Raw genomic sequence first — 17,506 nt, forward strand, 5'->3', positions numbered from 1 at the left:
ACACGCGGGGCGTATCTTCCATAATACTGCAATTCCGATGTAGTATCACTAGCAAAAGCCGTACCAGATTCATTCTTTATGTATATTAATGGCCCCAACACTGAACAGTAATATCTCACATTATTATGTTCTGTATGAAAGGCATCTGTTAGAGTTAAATAAGCTGAGCCAAATGTTGGACAAAAGCTCTCAATGTGGTTCAGGATGTGTTTCAGTGGAACGGAGGCACATTCCAAATATGGTTATGTCTTAAAAAAATAAAAAAGCGATGATGTAAGGAACATCCATGCGTCAGAGGCTGGCAGCGTGCGTACACAGGAAGTGCAAGAGGCAGCTGGGTACCACCACAGGACGATGATGAGGATGGAGTGAGGAGGAAAGAGACATAAGAGACACGAGGTAAGGCTTCATGCCGACACCCTTTTTTAATATCGAATACTAATGATGACAAGCTGTTGCAAAAACAACCCCCACCCTCTTTTTCTGACGCAGCCCTGCCCCCATCAACACACACACACACACACACACACACACACCCATTATATTCCAATTTTCTTTCAGAAGCCACGTTGCTGGCTCAGCACCAAAGCAAGCCTCGCTTGGCGTGTCGGCGGCAAGGTGGATTATCATGGCCGCCGTAGGTCAATTACAACACCAAGACGCAAGGATTTGACTTTGGATGCAGCATTTTGGTTCAGACAAACAGGAAATAGGAAAGTCATATGCGTGAACTGTTCCTTTAAGGAGCTCATATTAGTACATTGTTTGGCTTTCTTCCATATTTTTTGTTATTCAGTCGAGATGTCATTCTATGGATTTAATATAAAACAATTAAGATGTGATGGAAGTGTAGACTTTTGCCTTTCATTTAGGACAAGGGTGACCAAATCACAGCCCGAGGGCCACAGCAGTCATTTTACAAAAATAAAGTCAAAATATTAAGAAAAAATGTTTCATCTAATGGAAAAAGGGAATATTATTATGAAGAAATAAGTTCAAATTAGTAGGTGAAATATAAAGAAAGACATTTTTAGACAAAAAATAACTATATACTATGGGTCACTATCGTCACTGTCGTTCACTATAAAGTCACTAATCACAAGAATAAAATTGACAAAAAAAATCAAAAAATGAGCAGAATTAGAAAAAAACCCAGCTGTAATATTACCAAAGTAAAGTGACATTTTAAACAGAAAAGTTATATTCTAACAACACAAAAGTACCAGAATAAACTCGTAATATGAGGAAAAAATAATGTTTTTTAATAACATGCAGTTTAAATATTAAAGGAAAAATTAGGGGGGGAAGTTACAATATTATGGTAATAAAGTCAAAATATTATGGGAATATATGAATATAACTTCTTAGCATATGGACACGTGTTGCCTTACAAAATATGAGTGTGGCCACCCGTGATTTAAGATGTTTTGTATGAATATGATTGTATAATATATGTCATTCCAGCATCCATACAGCATGTGTACCCAATGGAGCGTCCGCTCTTCCACTTTATGTTTTGCACCCTTTTTTCCTTTGCAGCCTCGTTGAGACTGTTTGTCTCAGCCTCCTCGGCCCAAAGGGGCACGCAGGCATATTTTCATATATAAATAGATGTGTGCTCAAATATCTCCCTGTAGCATTTGGGGAGTTTCCTTTGCCCCCCCCAACATGGTTCATGTTGGGTCACGGGCACAAGCATGAGAAACAACAGGCCCAAATTCCCATAATGCTTCATAATATTGACTTTTGATTGGCACTGATGTGTTCCCTTGACAGCACGCTTATTAATGCAGTTGTGCTTCTGCAGTCATCGTACTGAGAAATGCATGACTTAGCTCAGGGGTGCCCAAAGTACGACCCGGGGACCATTTGCGGGCCGCAGCTTGTTTTTTATTGGCCCGTGGCACATTATAAAAATCAAATGAAAATTAAAAAAAAACCAGCAAAAGGTAAAATATGAAGAGGAGAAGCTGAAATGTTGATACTAATAACTAATATCGGCTTTATTTTGTTTGTTTTTTTAGCCCTTTTACAAAGTTCTCATAAAAAAAAAAAAAAACCATGAAGGTATGGAAGTGATGCCCCACTCCCTTTGATTTTCAGTATGTGACCCGCAGTGGAAAAAGTAGATGATGACGTGACCTGATGTTTGCAGGGGCCAATGACAACATGGTTTTTACATAATCTATGACTATACGTATACGTATATACAAATCAGCACCCCATAAAGCAGCAATAAGGCGGGACCCGATATGAACGCCCTTGCCCTTTCCTTAAGGTAATTTATGAATATTTATCCTTCTTCCAATTTACACAGCACGGCGCATTCATTTACAAGTTGATTAAATGGATGGCTGAATCTGATTGACACGCTTTTAAAATGTGCTGGGCCCTCTCGTCTTCCTCCATTAGGGGCCTCATAGGTTTCATCATTTCGGGAAAAGGCTACAAACGGGGGGCAAAGTCTAACATCACGGATCATTCAAAGTGGACCAAACCTCAATTTTCTGTCCGTACAGGAACTGATCAAAGTCCCTCAAAAGAGATGATTTATAGATCATGTTAAGGTGTAAAAAAGGAATGAACATAGAGAATATACAGCAAGTCCCTGATAAACGTGAAGTCCCTCAACAGGATTCAACCATCAACAACTGGCACTCTCTGTAGTTAGATAAGACATGTAAGAAAATACTGTATTATTACAAAAATGTATCAGTACAATTAAGCATCTTTAATAAACATCTTACTCTTGCAACATGTTTGGCTGCCAAGTCAAATGAAATACAAATAAATGCTTATTATTTAAATGTTCAAGCTGACATGCTAGCTAGTGATGCGAGGCACGTAGACGGGCAACAAGGCAGCGACCTTCTGATGCAAAGTGGCTGTGACCTCTGACCTGACACGCCAGATGCTTTGTTGGCACAAAAGAGTTTGTTGTTGCACAAAAATCCATCTGGGGAAAAAGTCACACTCTGAAACCGAAAACGTCTGACACAGTTGCGTCATTAGGCCCATTTTGGAAATATTTTCAATCATTCTTAAGCCCCCCTAAATAATTTGATTTTTTTTATTTATTTTTTTTATGTTTATCGTTTTGGGTTTTTTTTACAAAAACATTTCTGACAAATTTCATATAATAGGGCAAAAGCAGGCTAATAAGCAGGCCAATACGCAGGTTAATAACAAGCAGGCTAATACTAGCCTACTAGTAGTAGTAATAATCAGAATAAGAATAATGATGATAGTAATAATAATAGGCTAATGAATAATGTAATAATGATTATGATATGATTGATGACTGTCCACTGAACAGAATGGTTGCAGAGCTTGAGCAGCGGTTTTGCAGTATAGATTGTGTGTACTTGTGTACATTTAATGGTGGCCTAAAACTATTCAGTATCTCGACTAAATCTGTCAAAAAATGGGAAACTTATATCCCGCTTCTTCTTCCTTTCCTTATTTGGTTTTGGGAGTTTTCATATTCTTGCATCTCCAGGGCCCCCCCACCCCCCCGGGACGCCCCAGGTCCGACACATGATGTGGTCTGCTTGATTCTTTCTATGTGCTTCATTGGGAGCATCAGATCGGCAGCATGGATGTTTTTTTTTCCGATGTCTAATCTGTGTTTCCTGTCCATGAATGTAAGCAGGATCACCATATCGTCTCCGTGACTCGCTACACTGTCACTGTGGACAAAGATGACTTTCACGGGGCTCATAAAGCAGATTAGAAAAGGCAATCTGATGAGATCAGATTAAGGACAAGCGGGAGGGATGTGGGGGGGGGGGGTAAAGATTAGGCCGTCATATGTATGAGTCGCCGTCAAACGGGCGCTACGAGGACTGGCAGATGCAGACTTCAGCCAAGTGATGACGCCTCATCTCATTAGCAAAACAGATTCAAGCCAAAATCCTCCAATTGTTGCATTTTTGCTTGTCAGGCAAATGATTTTAGTCAGGCCTTAAATTGGGTAGATTAACCTCAGTCGCGGCTTCATTTGTTAAACCTGATGGTCCAGTCAGCGATCCGGGACACCCCTGACCCTCGCAGACCAAAGCCCCTTCATTATGGGCCGAAACCTGCCAAAATATGTCCCAACTTGACGGCCCTCGCAATGAGCCGCTATTCTCCGCTGCTTACGTTGTGGCTAATAATTGAGTCAATATCCTGATCAATACCGCGGAAGGAGAAATTGAAATTTTCTGGCAGTTAATTTTTACAAGCCATTGATCTCATCAGGCTGGCCCGCAGGCCAGACGGCGTACACGGATGGACAATTTTTATTGGTTATTGGACGCACTCGCATTGCTGATTATGAGTTTGACTCCATTGGTTAAGTGGAGGACTGGAATCATGGGAACGCTTACACCGTTTAGCCTTGACCGTCATGTCTTCTTTAGCACGGCAGCATTACTGATGCTTAGCAGCGCTACCGACATCATACGTGATCGTCAAATAGTGGGGCGAGTCCCCCGGGGGTACAATGTTAGGGGGGTCGTTCATTTTAATGCAGACCTGCCAACATGTACACATTCATAGTACTCAACATGCAATTTAGGCTGCATGGTGGTCGAGTGGTTAGCGCACAGACCTCACAGCTTGGAGACCCGAGTTTAATTCCACCCGGGTACTCCGGTTTCCTCCCCCATTCCAAAAACATGCTAGGTTAATTGGCCACTCCAAATTGTCCATAGGTATGAATGTGAGTGTGAATGGTTGTTTGTCTATAGGAGGCTGATGTCATTGCAGCGCCCCGGCAGGCACCAGTGATGCGTTGCTCGTACACGATGTTAAGTTGCTGTGTGATGAGTTGCCTGTTGTATCTTTATACTCTTATAGCTAACGACCTCCTTCGATTTCTAATGGCTTGACAAGCTGGTTGTGAGTAGACTGATAGCTGGTGTTTGTCCTTTAAGCCGTACTGGTGAGAGAAGTTTCCAGTCCAAATTATGGATCCGTATCACACATGTTTACAAATGTGGTTGCCATGGTTACGTGAAAGAATGAACACATGGATTGACGGGCAGTGCAGTTTTCCAGATGACGTGTCACGTCGGCACACGCTGAAAGTCTCCCGGTTGACAGCTCAGTGAGGGACGCATCGGACGCTGACGCCGATAGCAAACGTACGCCAGACACAGGAAGCAGCGGCGAAACAACAACAGCAGCCATGAAATTGGTGTGATGAAATCAATATGAATGCATATGCTATTCATGCGCCGTGACGCCATCATCAGTCATTTGTCACAATTACGCCTCACGCCGTGGCGTCAGACGCTTTGGCGGGAATGACAGTGACGCATGAGACCCTCCTCGTATTCGCTAAATAAAATATGAATCTCAGTCCACAGTCAAGGACGTTGGATTGGACTTGGAAGTATTTTTATGTATTTTTCCACTGCTCCATTATTGACTTCATGACGGAGTCCACGTTGGGAGCAGCAGCAAGAAGGCGGGGGGGCAAAGTGGGCGGCATGAAAAGTATTCAAATGGGAAATGACTTCATAAGAACGCGTAGGATGCTGCTCATTCATGCGTGTTTGTGTGGCCTGATTGTTGTTATTTATCCTAAACTGACCCCGGTGATGGCACATGAGTACACAATGGAAAACCACTTCCACACTCTCCTCTGTAACCTTTCACAGGGTGCAACACAACTTGATTATAATTAGACTAATTAGACTTAAGGGATACTTTATCAGCTTGGCTAGCAGGAAAAGATTATAAATATCGGCAATAATGTATACAATACAATAATCTTGCATCAAAACTTGTATCTTCTCAAAGCAACGCTACGACTGACCCGCCTACTCCCTCCCACTGTCCCACTGTCCCACTTTCCCATGGACACAACTCCAGGATGGACACCTAATCCCATTATTGATGGTCCCGGACACCCATTTGTCATGCATGGCTATTTTAAAGCATGCATAAATATTTCTATGCATTACTGGCACATACACACGTTTGGCGACACTTTCTCATGCTATGGGATGGGGGGGGGGTCAAACTTTAGACTGGTTCTCCAGGTGGACACCCACATGGACAGGAGACAGACGTTTTTCCCACAAGATGAGTACACATGGTCACATGGCACGTAAAAAAGGGTCATGGTAACATAACTCATCCTGGTAATAATCCTGGTAATGACTAGTCACAAGTCAAGTCAAGTATCCATAAAGAAATAAATGTCTTAATATCTTATAATAAAATAATAATACACATTGAGGCATTGATGTAATTATTATTACTGATTTATTAGTGAATAAATGTATTTTTATTGACATAGCTAATTCGTGCCCAGGGTGGTGTCGGCCTTTTTCCTGGGATTTACAAATAAAAATAAAAGTTAAAAAACTTTTCAACTGAAAGTGAAATAAAAATAGGCCAAAATAGTCGTGTAGTGCTTCACATACGTCATGTGAACGAGATCTATTCACGTCGCGTAAATACAGGATTAAAAAAACTGGACTATAGATTAACGAAAAAATCAAAAAAATAGAAATGGGCCAAAATGGTAGTGTAGTGGATCACATAGATGGCAATGCGTTCAAGTCCAGGGCACTGTTATTATTAGGCGATGTAGCGATTCATATAGTTGATGCGGGTGCCTTTTTATTTGCCTTTCGCCCTCAGCAAAATGTCTTCATCAAAAATAAAAATGTACAAAAATACAGTCATGTAGTGGTTCACATAGCTCACTTTTTTTTGCTCTAGTCCAGGGTTCAAGGTTTACCCTTTCAACTGCACAAAATAGCCTGAATAGAAACCAAAAGAATAAATGCCTTAATACTAGGAAAGGATACTAGGAAAGACGACTAAACCTAAAGAATGACAATATAAATAGTATAGTGGTTCACATGAATGAATGAATGAATGAATGAATGAATGAATGAATGAATGAATGAATGAATGAATGAATGAAAGCAAGAGAAACGCAGCCATTGATTTGAAATGAATATCATGCATATTCAATTGAAGCCTGATGGGACAAAATACCTTTCAATGATTACCAATCACGCGTGATAAACGTGAAACAACATCAATCATTTACGGAACACACTTCAGATAGCCACGCATAATGTTGCAAATTATTTCTAATAAATTGGACACTGAAAGCCTTGTAATGAAAACTAGCGAGATGTAATAATAGCACGTGCATAAATGCATACATGCACACATGCACACATGCACACATGCACACATGCACACATGCACACATGCACACATGCACACATGCACACATGCACACATGCACACATGCACACATGCACACATGCATACGCACGCTCCTAATGAAAGGATCCATCACTGCAGTACATCCCACACAAAACATGCAGTATATGCTGTATATATACGTATATGCACGTAATATGTATTTATAATAAATACATTGACGGCGTTCAAGCAAATCATTTCCAATTGAGGATGTTTGCTCCTATTTATTATTACAAGTGAGACCCGCCCCCCCCCCCCCCCCCCCCCACACCACCAATGGCTGTGTGCAATTAAAGTATAAGTGATAGGCAATATGTATGATTGCTGCAGCACACACACACACACACACGCACACGCACACACACACACGGCATGAATATGTAATGAGTACTGTAACGAGAGGGAATGTCGTATCCTTCCATCCTCTCCTTCTTCATGCTTTTCAATATTCAACATTTCCCACGCGTCCGTGTCCGTCTTCTTACGGATATTTCCATCTTCTATTGCGTTATCTTCATTCCTTCTACATCCTTTCAGGTTGCTGCTGGGTGGAGATCACTAAGATCACATTTGTACTCCAGTACGCATTCGGGGGGGGGGGGGGGGGGGATATATTCTCTCGGTGAAGCCAGAGGCTGTGGAGGATGTGTGGGCTGTGGGTGCTCCAAACGTTTTGGTCACAGCAGTGGGAGTGGGAGGATGTGAGGAGGCGCACAACCCCCCCACCCCCCCAATCTATTCTGAATGAACACACTGGAAATGAAGCATCTTCCAAGGCTAGCCTTTATGGCAGTTCTACTGTATTTTGGTGTACATTGAAGTACATGAAAAATACACACCAATGGATTGAAATACTTATCATACTTAATATACTTGGGAGGAATACATCATCATCAAATATGCTAATTAATGTCTGCTTTCTTTCTTTCTTTCTTTCTGCTTTTTTCCTGATTACGGACTAGCCACTGTGGATCTTTTAAAGCCACATACGGAATTTTAGCTCGAGTCCTTTATATTCCAGATCCCTTCCTGACCCATACCAATGATGCTAACCACGACCCCACGGCGGGCTCGTAACCGATGTCTGCTAGACCCGCATCAAACGTGGAATGATCACATTTCCGTTACCGACGTAGTCAGTAAACGCGGTGCCCTCATGTCCGACCTCTGAGCTCCACGGCACCAACGGTACACAACGTGTGTACTTAGAAAGTACTTTGGGCATGTGACCAATCACAGCGGAGTGGGCGTTCCCGGAGGCAGACCAAGGGTGGAATCAATTCAAATGTTTTGGTGGAAATTCAAGGAAATACAGCTGGAATAGGTGCAGATTCTGGAAAATCTAGAAAGTTTTCTGTATGTAGCTGCTCTATAGAAGTGGTAATGGTAATGGTAATGGTAATGGTAATGGTAATGGTAATGGTAATGGTAATGGTAGTGGTAATGGTAATGGTAATGGTAATGGTAATGGTAATGGTAATGGTAATGGTAATGGTAATGGTAATGGTAATGGTAGTGGTAATGGTAATGGTAATGGTAATGGTAATGGTAGTGGTAGTGGTAGTGGTAGTAATAGTGGTAATGGTAATGGTAATGGTAATGGTAGTGGTAGTGGTAATGGTAATGGTAATGGTAATGGTAATGGTAATGGTAATGGTAATGGTAATGGTAATGGTAATGGTAATGGTTTAATTTCATTTGAACATGCATCAGATTCCAATTGAGTGCATCCCATAATCAGTTCCCAGTTCCACATGTCCAAAAGGAGTAGGAAGAAGCAAAGCTTTTTAAATCCTACCCCTCCATCTGGTACTTTTACAATCACTAACTCTTACATTTGTTCACTTCCTGCTTTCCTAATATAGTTGAAGTTGAAGTACATGAAATAAATAGCATTTTAAAAAGACAGTTATAATTTGAGGATGTGAGGAAATGTGCTTTCGTGGGTTGTCAAGCAGTAGGGAGTGGGCGGGGCTTTGACATGCAAAACAAAAGGTATACTTGGCGATGTGTGACGATGCTGAAACAGAAAGCTTTGCCCCCTCCCCCCCTCCACTTGTCTTGATCCAGGCCAGAGCTTATTGCTTATTGTGTAGTTACACACGGTTAACCTTTAATAAACACCCAGCAGACACAGCACGCCGCCGTCACCATCAATTCCGCTCATTTGGAACTTTCAGTCAGCCGAGGATCGCCAGCTCAATCGCTGGCGCCCGACCCGACGCCGCCCGGCTGGCCACGCCGCCCGGCTGGCCACGCCGCCCGGCTGGCCACGCCGTACGGCTGGCCACGCCGCCCGGCTGGCCACGCCGCCCGGCTGGCCACGCCGCCCGGCTGGCCACGCCGTACGGCTGGCCACGCCGCCCGGCTGGCCACGCCGCCCGGCTGGCCACGCCGCCCGGTCCCACTCGGTGAAATAGCATCATGTTATCATTAAGCGGCTGAAAGGCAGGCGTTCGCCACTGACAGGATGAAAAAAGGAACGTTTGACTTCCTGGTGTGGTTTACTTTTATGCAACACGAATTGAAATACCAGCAATAATTTGGCTTCATTGAATTCAATGCTAGGCTTTTCTGGTCAAAGCATCAATCATCATCATCATCATCACTCAGTGATGCTGAGGTCAAGGGTCACCAATTGAATTTGTCAAATATTCAGCCATGACGAAGGAGGACCTAAAAGGTCATTCAGTACCATGCAGACCTCCGCCAAGGCTCAACCGCCATAAATGACTGCTAAAGCTCCAAACAGGAAGCAGTAAGGTGGGGAGAGGCCCTGTTGGCCCCTCCCACACATGCTGCCACGTGGTGGCTGATTTGATCCCCAAACTCCTGGAGACGTTGACGGACGGCCTCGCTCCACAATAACGTGGAGGCAGCACGCCTCGCCACGGCGTAAGCACATTTTCTGGCAGGCGTAGGCCACTGTTGGAAAACAACTCCCTCCCCTGAGGGTCCCCGCGCGTCCCCTCAACCCCCCCACGACACACAAACACACTACCAGAGGGCGTACGCGTGCGTCTGCGAGCATGTTTGTACATGTGCGGTTGTTGATGCAGGTGCTAGCGAAGCCTTCACGCCGACGCTAATGGGAGCAGCATCCAACACAACAACACCGACACGGCTTGCTGGCGCTGATGGGGCCCACGTTGGCTCCATAATTCAGGACCTTGCAAGGAAACCAACACTTTGGCCCACAAACCACATTGGAGACAGCAGACACAAATATTCCATACATACAAATATGGAAAAACATACCTAATATTAATATTTACCCACACAAGTCCAAGTAGAATTATTCATTCATTCATTCATTTTCTACCGCTCATCCTCACCAGGGGTGCTGGAGCCTATACCAGCTGTCTTCTACCCTGGACTGGTGGCCAGCCAATCCCAGGGCACATATAGACAAACAACCATTCACACTCACATTCATACCTATGGACAATTTGGAGTGGCTAATTAACCTAGCATGTTTTTGGAGTGTGGGAGGAAACCGGAGTACCCGGGGAAAGGCCACGCATGCACGGGGAGAACATGCAAACTCCACACAGATGGCCAAGGGTGGAATTGAACTTGGGTCTCCTAGCTGTGAAACCTGCGCGCTAACCACTCGACCACCGAGCAGCCCTCTAAGTATAATTAATTAATTATAATGTACCTATTTTTTTAAAAATAACATAATTGCAACAAAACAAAAACCACAACCACGGCAAGTTAATGCATCACATTAATCAACCACCACGACTATGGGGTGATAAACAACAACTAAGTGCTAAATATAACCTCAAACCTCTAATTGTTAGTGCCAAATGCCCACAGGGCATGCTGGGTAGTCCAACTGCAACAACAATATGAAGTATGAACGATAAAACGTTGGATATCAAGAGTATGGATCCATGAAGCCAAAGTAAAAAGACAACTTGTACTCACTGGAGTGTTGACGAATGTGGTGCCTTTAATTAGGAACACGCGTTAACGATGCTTGAGGTCCACAACGAAGGCTTCACTCTGCATGCAAATGAGAGAGATTAGCAGCATCCATCCTGCAGTAGATGAACCTCAGACACAAGCACGCTTATTTGACCACCGCCATGCGCTAACGTCAACGTGTCTGACGTGCAAATGAAACTATAAGTCACAGCCTGACCCCGCCCCCTCCTCCACTGGCATCAAGACGCACCGACATTTTCCCCAACATACTCTACTTTAGAAATGATTAGCTGCTCATTGACATGTGACGGCAGCGTAAAAGATGAAGAAAGCTATCATCATCATCATCATTATCATATCAAGACACAGCCATAAAGCAGCCTTACACATAAAGCTCATTACAATATTTAAAAAGCCATAGCATTTCAGTATGTGGAATCAAACTATGGCATGGATTGAGTAAGGAAATCAAACAATGCACAACGATGAGCCAATTCAAGAAACAATACAAGCAGTTGATGTTTGCTAAATACAAGGATGAAGAGTCTTCAACCAGTCATGATGTGCTATATATATCACTATATTAAAATTAAAATTAAAATTAAAATTAAAATTAAAATTAAAATTAAAATTAAAATTAAAATTAAAATTAAAATTAAAATTAAAATTAAAATTAAAATTAAAATTAAAATTAAAATTAAAATTAAAATTAAAATTAAAATTAAAATTAAAATTAAAATTAAAAAACGTATACTAGGAAAAACTATATTAGGAAAGCAGGAAGTGAACACATTTTGGACATGTGGAACTGGGAACTGATTATGGGATGCACTCAATTGGAATCTGATGCATGTTCACATGAAATTAAACCATTACCATTACCATTACCATTACCATTACCATTACCATTACCATTACCATTACCATTACCATTGCCATTACCATTACCATTACCATTACCATTACCATTACCATTACCATTACCATTACCATTACCATTGCCATTACCATTACCATTACCATTACCATTACCACCAAAGTGTCTTATCTGCCGTCATCCACAATCTTTACACATGGAACCTGAGGTAAGTTTGCTTTTTTCTGACATGAACTATGGAAGATGGTGACAGGGAGGTGTTGTCCATGTTGATCTCGCTGCCACATTGTGTCTTTGTCAACAATAACGAAAGTAAAAGTAACCTTAAATGTTCAATTTATCCCTTACATTCATCATTTATATCAATTTAGAACTGTTTTATATATGTAAAACTGGGAACATTTATTTTGTTTTAACATAGAGGCGTAACTGTGTTAGTTAGCAAGGAACTAGCAAGGAACTAGCAAGGAACTAGCAAGGAACTAGCAAGGAACTAGCGAGAAACTAGCAAGGAACTAGCGAGAAACTAGCGAGAAACTAGCGAGGAACTAGTGAGGAACTAGCGAGGAACTAGCGAGGAACTAGCGAGGAACTAGCGAGGAACTCGCGAGGAACTCGCGAGGAACTCGCGAGGAACTAGCGAGGAACCAGCGAGGAACCAGCAAGGAACTAGCAAGGAACTAGCGAGGAACCAGCGAGGAACTAGCAAGGAACTAGCGAGGAACTAGCAAGGAACTAGCAAGGAACTAGCAAGGAACTAGCAAGGAACTAGCAAGGAACTAGCAAGGAACTAGCGAGGAGCTAGCGAGGATCAGTCAAAATTGTCAAAAAGCAGGGTGTAGACTATCCAAGGTTCCGCTCTAATAGTTTGGAACGTTTTTATTAACAGGAACAATTCCAGCACATTGCTTTTCTTCGTCTGCGTACTTTACCTGAAAGCGTCCCCAAACAGGAAACACTTTAACTACTGAATGTTTTTGCTTACTATGGCTAACCATGACTCATGCTAGCCAACGGTTGGGCTACACTGTGTTTATTTACTAAGTATATGCGTGACTACATTGCGAGGCAGTTCGACTTCCTGTCCCTTGCTTTGGTATGCCTCTGGACCGTACCAATAGTAAAAACTAGCACCGACGCTAATGCTAACACAAAAACAGCCATGTCCTGGCTGGTCCAGTAAAGCAGGTAAGGCAGGGGTCAGCACGGCTATTTGACTATTTTTTATTATCATTGGAATACAAAGCTGTAATTTTCCATGACCATTCCATTTTAGGTTGGGTTTTTTTTTTGTGCCGTTGGAGTTGTTTGGCAACTGATGGCCAACCAAACATGGCGCTTCCACTTCCCTCCTCCGCCTCCCACTCTCCTTCCTCCTCCATTGTGGAAGCTGAGCATCCACTCAGAAAAGGCAGCATGAATGAGGGAAGACGAGAACGCCTCCACAACGGAGAAGCCAACGTCACACCAACAGCGAGTACGTGGGCGCCGCACCAAGAGTGGGAGAGAAACTGTGGGCGTTTTTTTTCTCTCTATCTCTCTCTACTATTTCTCTGTTTTTTCATGGTACACATCTTCTTTCTGCTTGAAAGGCACATCTCCTTCACTCTGGAAGGCATCAGCTGGCCTTACGTGACCTTACGTGACCTTACATGACCTCCTTTTGGCACCCAGCAAGGAGACGATGAGGTAAAACACATCAGGAACGACTGTAGTATTAGCATGTCTGGCATAACCATGAGGAGGGTCTGGCAGTCCCTTCTGGACTGGTGGCACCATCAGATGGTGGGCCACCATCAGATGGTGGGCTACCATCAGATGGTGGGCTACCATCGGTGAGGATGGTCAGAAGTAGCGGGAAACCATAGAAACCATCCACCCGCTGCCAGACTGGCCAGATAGTGCAAACATGTCCTCGTGTGAACCACTTCCAACTTCCACGCTGGAAGGATTATTCATTCCTCTTTTGCTCCACGGCTCCCCCTACTGTTTTTAAAGGAAAACTGCACTTTGGGGGGAATTTTGGCCATCGTTCGAACGCACGAGAGGAAAACAGCTAGCATAAGGGCGCTAACAATGCATGTAATGCGGCACAGCTGTCACCTATAAAACCTTATAAACTCCCAAAACATCAACAATGTTTTATATAACATTGATAACTTTGGATTGGATTATGGTAATGGTAATGGTAATGGTAATGGTAATGGTAATGGTAATGGTAATGGTAATGGTAATGGTAATGGTAATGGTAATGGTAATGGTAATGGTAATGGTAATGGTAATGTAATGTAATGGTAATGGTAATGGTAATGGTAATGGTAATGGTAATGGTAATGTAATGGTAATGGTAATGGTAATGGTAATGGTAATGTAATGGTAATGGTAATGGTAATGGTAATGGTAATGTAATGGTAATGGTAATGGTAATGGTAATGGTAATGGTAATGTAATGGTAATGGTAATGGTAATGGTAATGGTAATGGTTTAATTTCATTTGAACATGCATCAGATTCCAATTGAGTGCATCCCATAATCAGTTCCCAGTTCCACATGTCCAAAAGGAGTAGGAAGAAGCAAAGCTTATTAAATCCTACCCCTCCATCTGGTACTTTTACAATCGCTAACTCTTACATTTGTTCACTTCCTGCTTTCCTAATATAGTTTCAGGTTTTTTGTCACGTACCGAAGTACGAGGTGATATGAGGTGAATTCATTGCCTTAAAACGTTTTTCTTAAAAACTTTAATGAGAAATTGTGACTTTTTGCGGACAATTTAGACAGCAAGGAGTCCTGCACAGGAAGGACATTATTGAAAAGTAATATTATTACTGCTCTCCACTGCAGTGGTGATAGAAGAGCAATATAACGAGTGCTATATGAAACCTATTGACTTGTGCAGCCACATAAACATTAGCTATAGTCTTTATTAATACAGCCAAGGTGTCCATTACAAAGTAATTGTGTTAAACTGGGATTGATGCGCCTCATCTGGCGCAGCGTTGCCAGCTTGATTAGGCCGGACAATGAAGCAATCACTCCCTTTTATTAGCTCTGCTCAAACGAGATCTACGTAGCTGTTCAACGAGGAGAAGAATATCAAGCTCATTATGGTTCCCCACTTTGAAGTGTGTGATGTGTTTACGGACGTCCAGGGTTGCAATTGGTGTGGATGCTAGCCCCGCGGCCAGCTAATCTTGATTTGGCAGGGCTCAGGTCAAGGGGATCTAGCCAAGGTGGCGGCCTGCCTGATCCACTCAAGGGAAAGGTCGAGGTCACGCTAACCACCTGACGCATTCTGCCAAACATTCCGTGTGCGGCTAAACGAGCGGCACACCGACAACAAACAAATACACTTTTTCCTGACGCGTCCTGGAATGAACTCGTTGGAGCCATGTTGTTAGCTTGCAGGCTACTCTTGCACCTACCAGGCAGGGACGGGAATTAAGGGGGGGGGGGGCTTTGCAGGTGACGGTTGTGTTTTCATTGGCCCACGGCACATTCTAAAAATAGCATTTAAGAAGAAAACTATCATAAAAATGGAAAAATGGTCTGCATCATTTTATAAGAATAAAGTTGTAACAATAAGTTTAGTTAGCACGCAGACCTCACAGTTCAATTCCGCCCTCAGCCATCTCTGTGTGGAGTTTGCATGTTCTCCCCGTGCATGCGTGGCTTTTCTCCGGGTACTCCGGTTCCCTCCCACATTCCAAAAACATGCTAGGTTAATTAGCCACTCCAAATTGTCCATAGGTATGAATGTGAGTGTGAATGGTTGTTTGTCTAGATGTGCCCTGGGATTGGCTGGCCACCAGTCCAGGGTGGACCCCGCCTCTCGCCCCAAGACAGCGGTAGAAAATGAATGAATGAACAATAAGTTTCCATTTTTGGATAATAACGCTGTAATGCTATGATAGAAAATACTGTCAGTGTCGTAACATAAAGTTGAAATATTAAAGAAAAAAAGACATTTTTATTATGAGAAACCAGCCAGATGGTGGATGAGTGGTTAGCATGTTGGCCACACACTCAGGTGGTCATGAAGACCTGGGTTCGATTCTCCGTTTGGGCATGTTCTAGCATGCCATCCATCCATCCATCCTCGATACCGCTTATCCTCATTGGGTATGCTGGAGCCTATCCCAGATGTCTTCCCGCGAGAGGCGGGGTCCACCCTGGACTGGCCGGCTAAGGCGGCCGATCCTGGTGCTCATCAGACTCCCGTGATGGCACGGACGAAAGGCAAGCAGTAAGGTTTCCTCAAGCTTCATTTGGGCCGAGGATCGCCGTCCCGCGTCGTGTCTTGACGGACGGCCATCAAGAGATCATGACGCAAAATTCAGCACCAAAATAAACGGTAATCACTGTAAACACTTCAACGCTTTCACGTCCTAACGACATCAAATGAGTGAATTGTTTGTTTTCAGTCCGTCTAAGCGAGATTATGCGGAGATTATGGTCATAATATGAAGCCAGCATGTCACCTATTGCTCTGCAGGTAATTGTTACGCTGGAGTTGGGCTCAATTTAGCAGCATTAGTGCGCTGCCAATGGGATTAAAACACTTAAAGATGTTAAGGTTTTGGATTGCAAAGCCCCCCGAGCCGGGCTAAGTGCTGACCCCGACCACATGGCAGCGACACACGTTCCTTCTTTACGGGATTAACCCTCGGGAAGCTCACGCTATTCAGGCCTCTGTGTTTGTGGACAGAAAAAACAAGATCATAACATTCGTTTGGATTTGATCAAACGTGTGCGATTTAGACGAGATTTTTTTGCTGTGAACTGCGAGCTCAAATTTGGGTTGGGGGCTGCTCCTCGTGACCACCAGGCATAGCTGAGGACAGCTATTTGGGGGCTTGTGTCAATGTGACCACGGCTGAAGACAAGAAGGGATGTAAATAGCATTAGCAGCGCACTAGCTAGTTAGCTGGTTACAGCATGCTTGGGAATATGATGTGCTCATTTTTTCATCATCTTTGAAGCCGTGTATCTAGATACATATCAAAGACATTTACATCCCCACTTATTAGAGATAAAAACCTCTAGCTGCCATTAACTGAGTTCATTATGGACAAAATGGGATTAGTCATGATTCAATATTTTAATACCCATTTTGAACCCCAAAAATCCCATCATAAATGGGAATAACAGAGCAGAAGGGAAAAATAGGATGCTTGCCAAGATGTTCCCAAGATGAATCATAATTCATAAACATCCTTACATCCTTACCACCGTTGTACATCTTGTATAATGACAATAAAGGCCATTCCATTCCAATCCATTCCATTCCAATCCATTCCAATCCATTCCAATCCATTCCAATCCATTCCATTCCAATCCATTCCATTCCATTCCATTCCATTCCATCTAGTGATGGTGCTACCATTCAACCCACTTTGACCAGTCCAACCTTTGTGTCGTAGACCCCCCCTCCCTGACTCACACACACACCTGTGACCTTTGTGAGACATGTTT

This window comes from Doryrhamphus excisus, linkage group LG12, assembly GCF_037039965.1.
Source record: "Doryrhamphus excisus strain RoL-2023G ecotype Guam linkage group LG12, RoL_Dexc_Guam_v1.1, whole genome shotgun sequence".
In the NCBI taxonomy this organism is placed as follows: Eukaryota; Metazoa; Chordata; class Actinopteri; order Syngnathiformes; family Syngnathidae; genus Doryrhamphus; species Doryrhamphus excisus.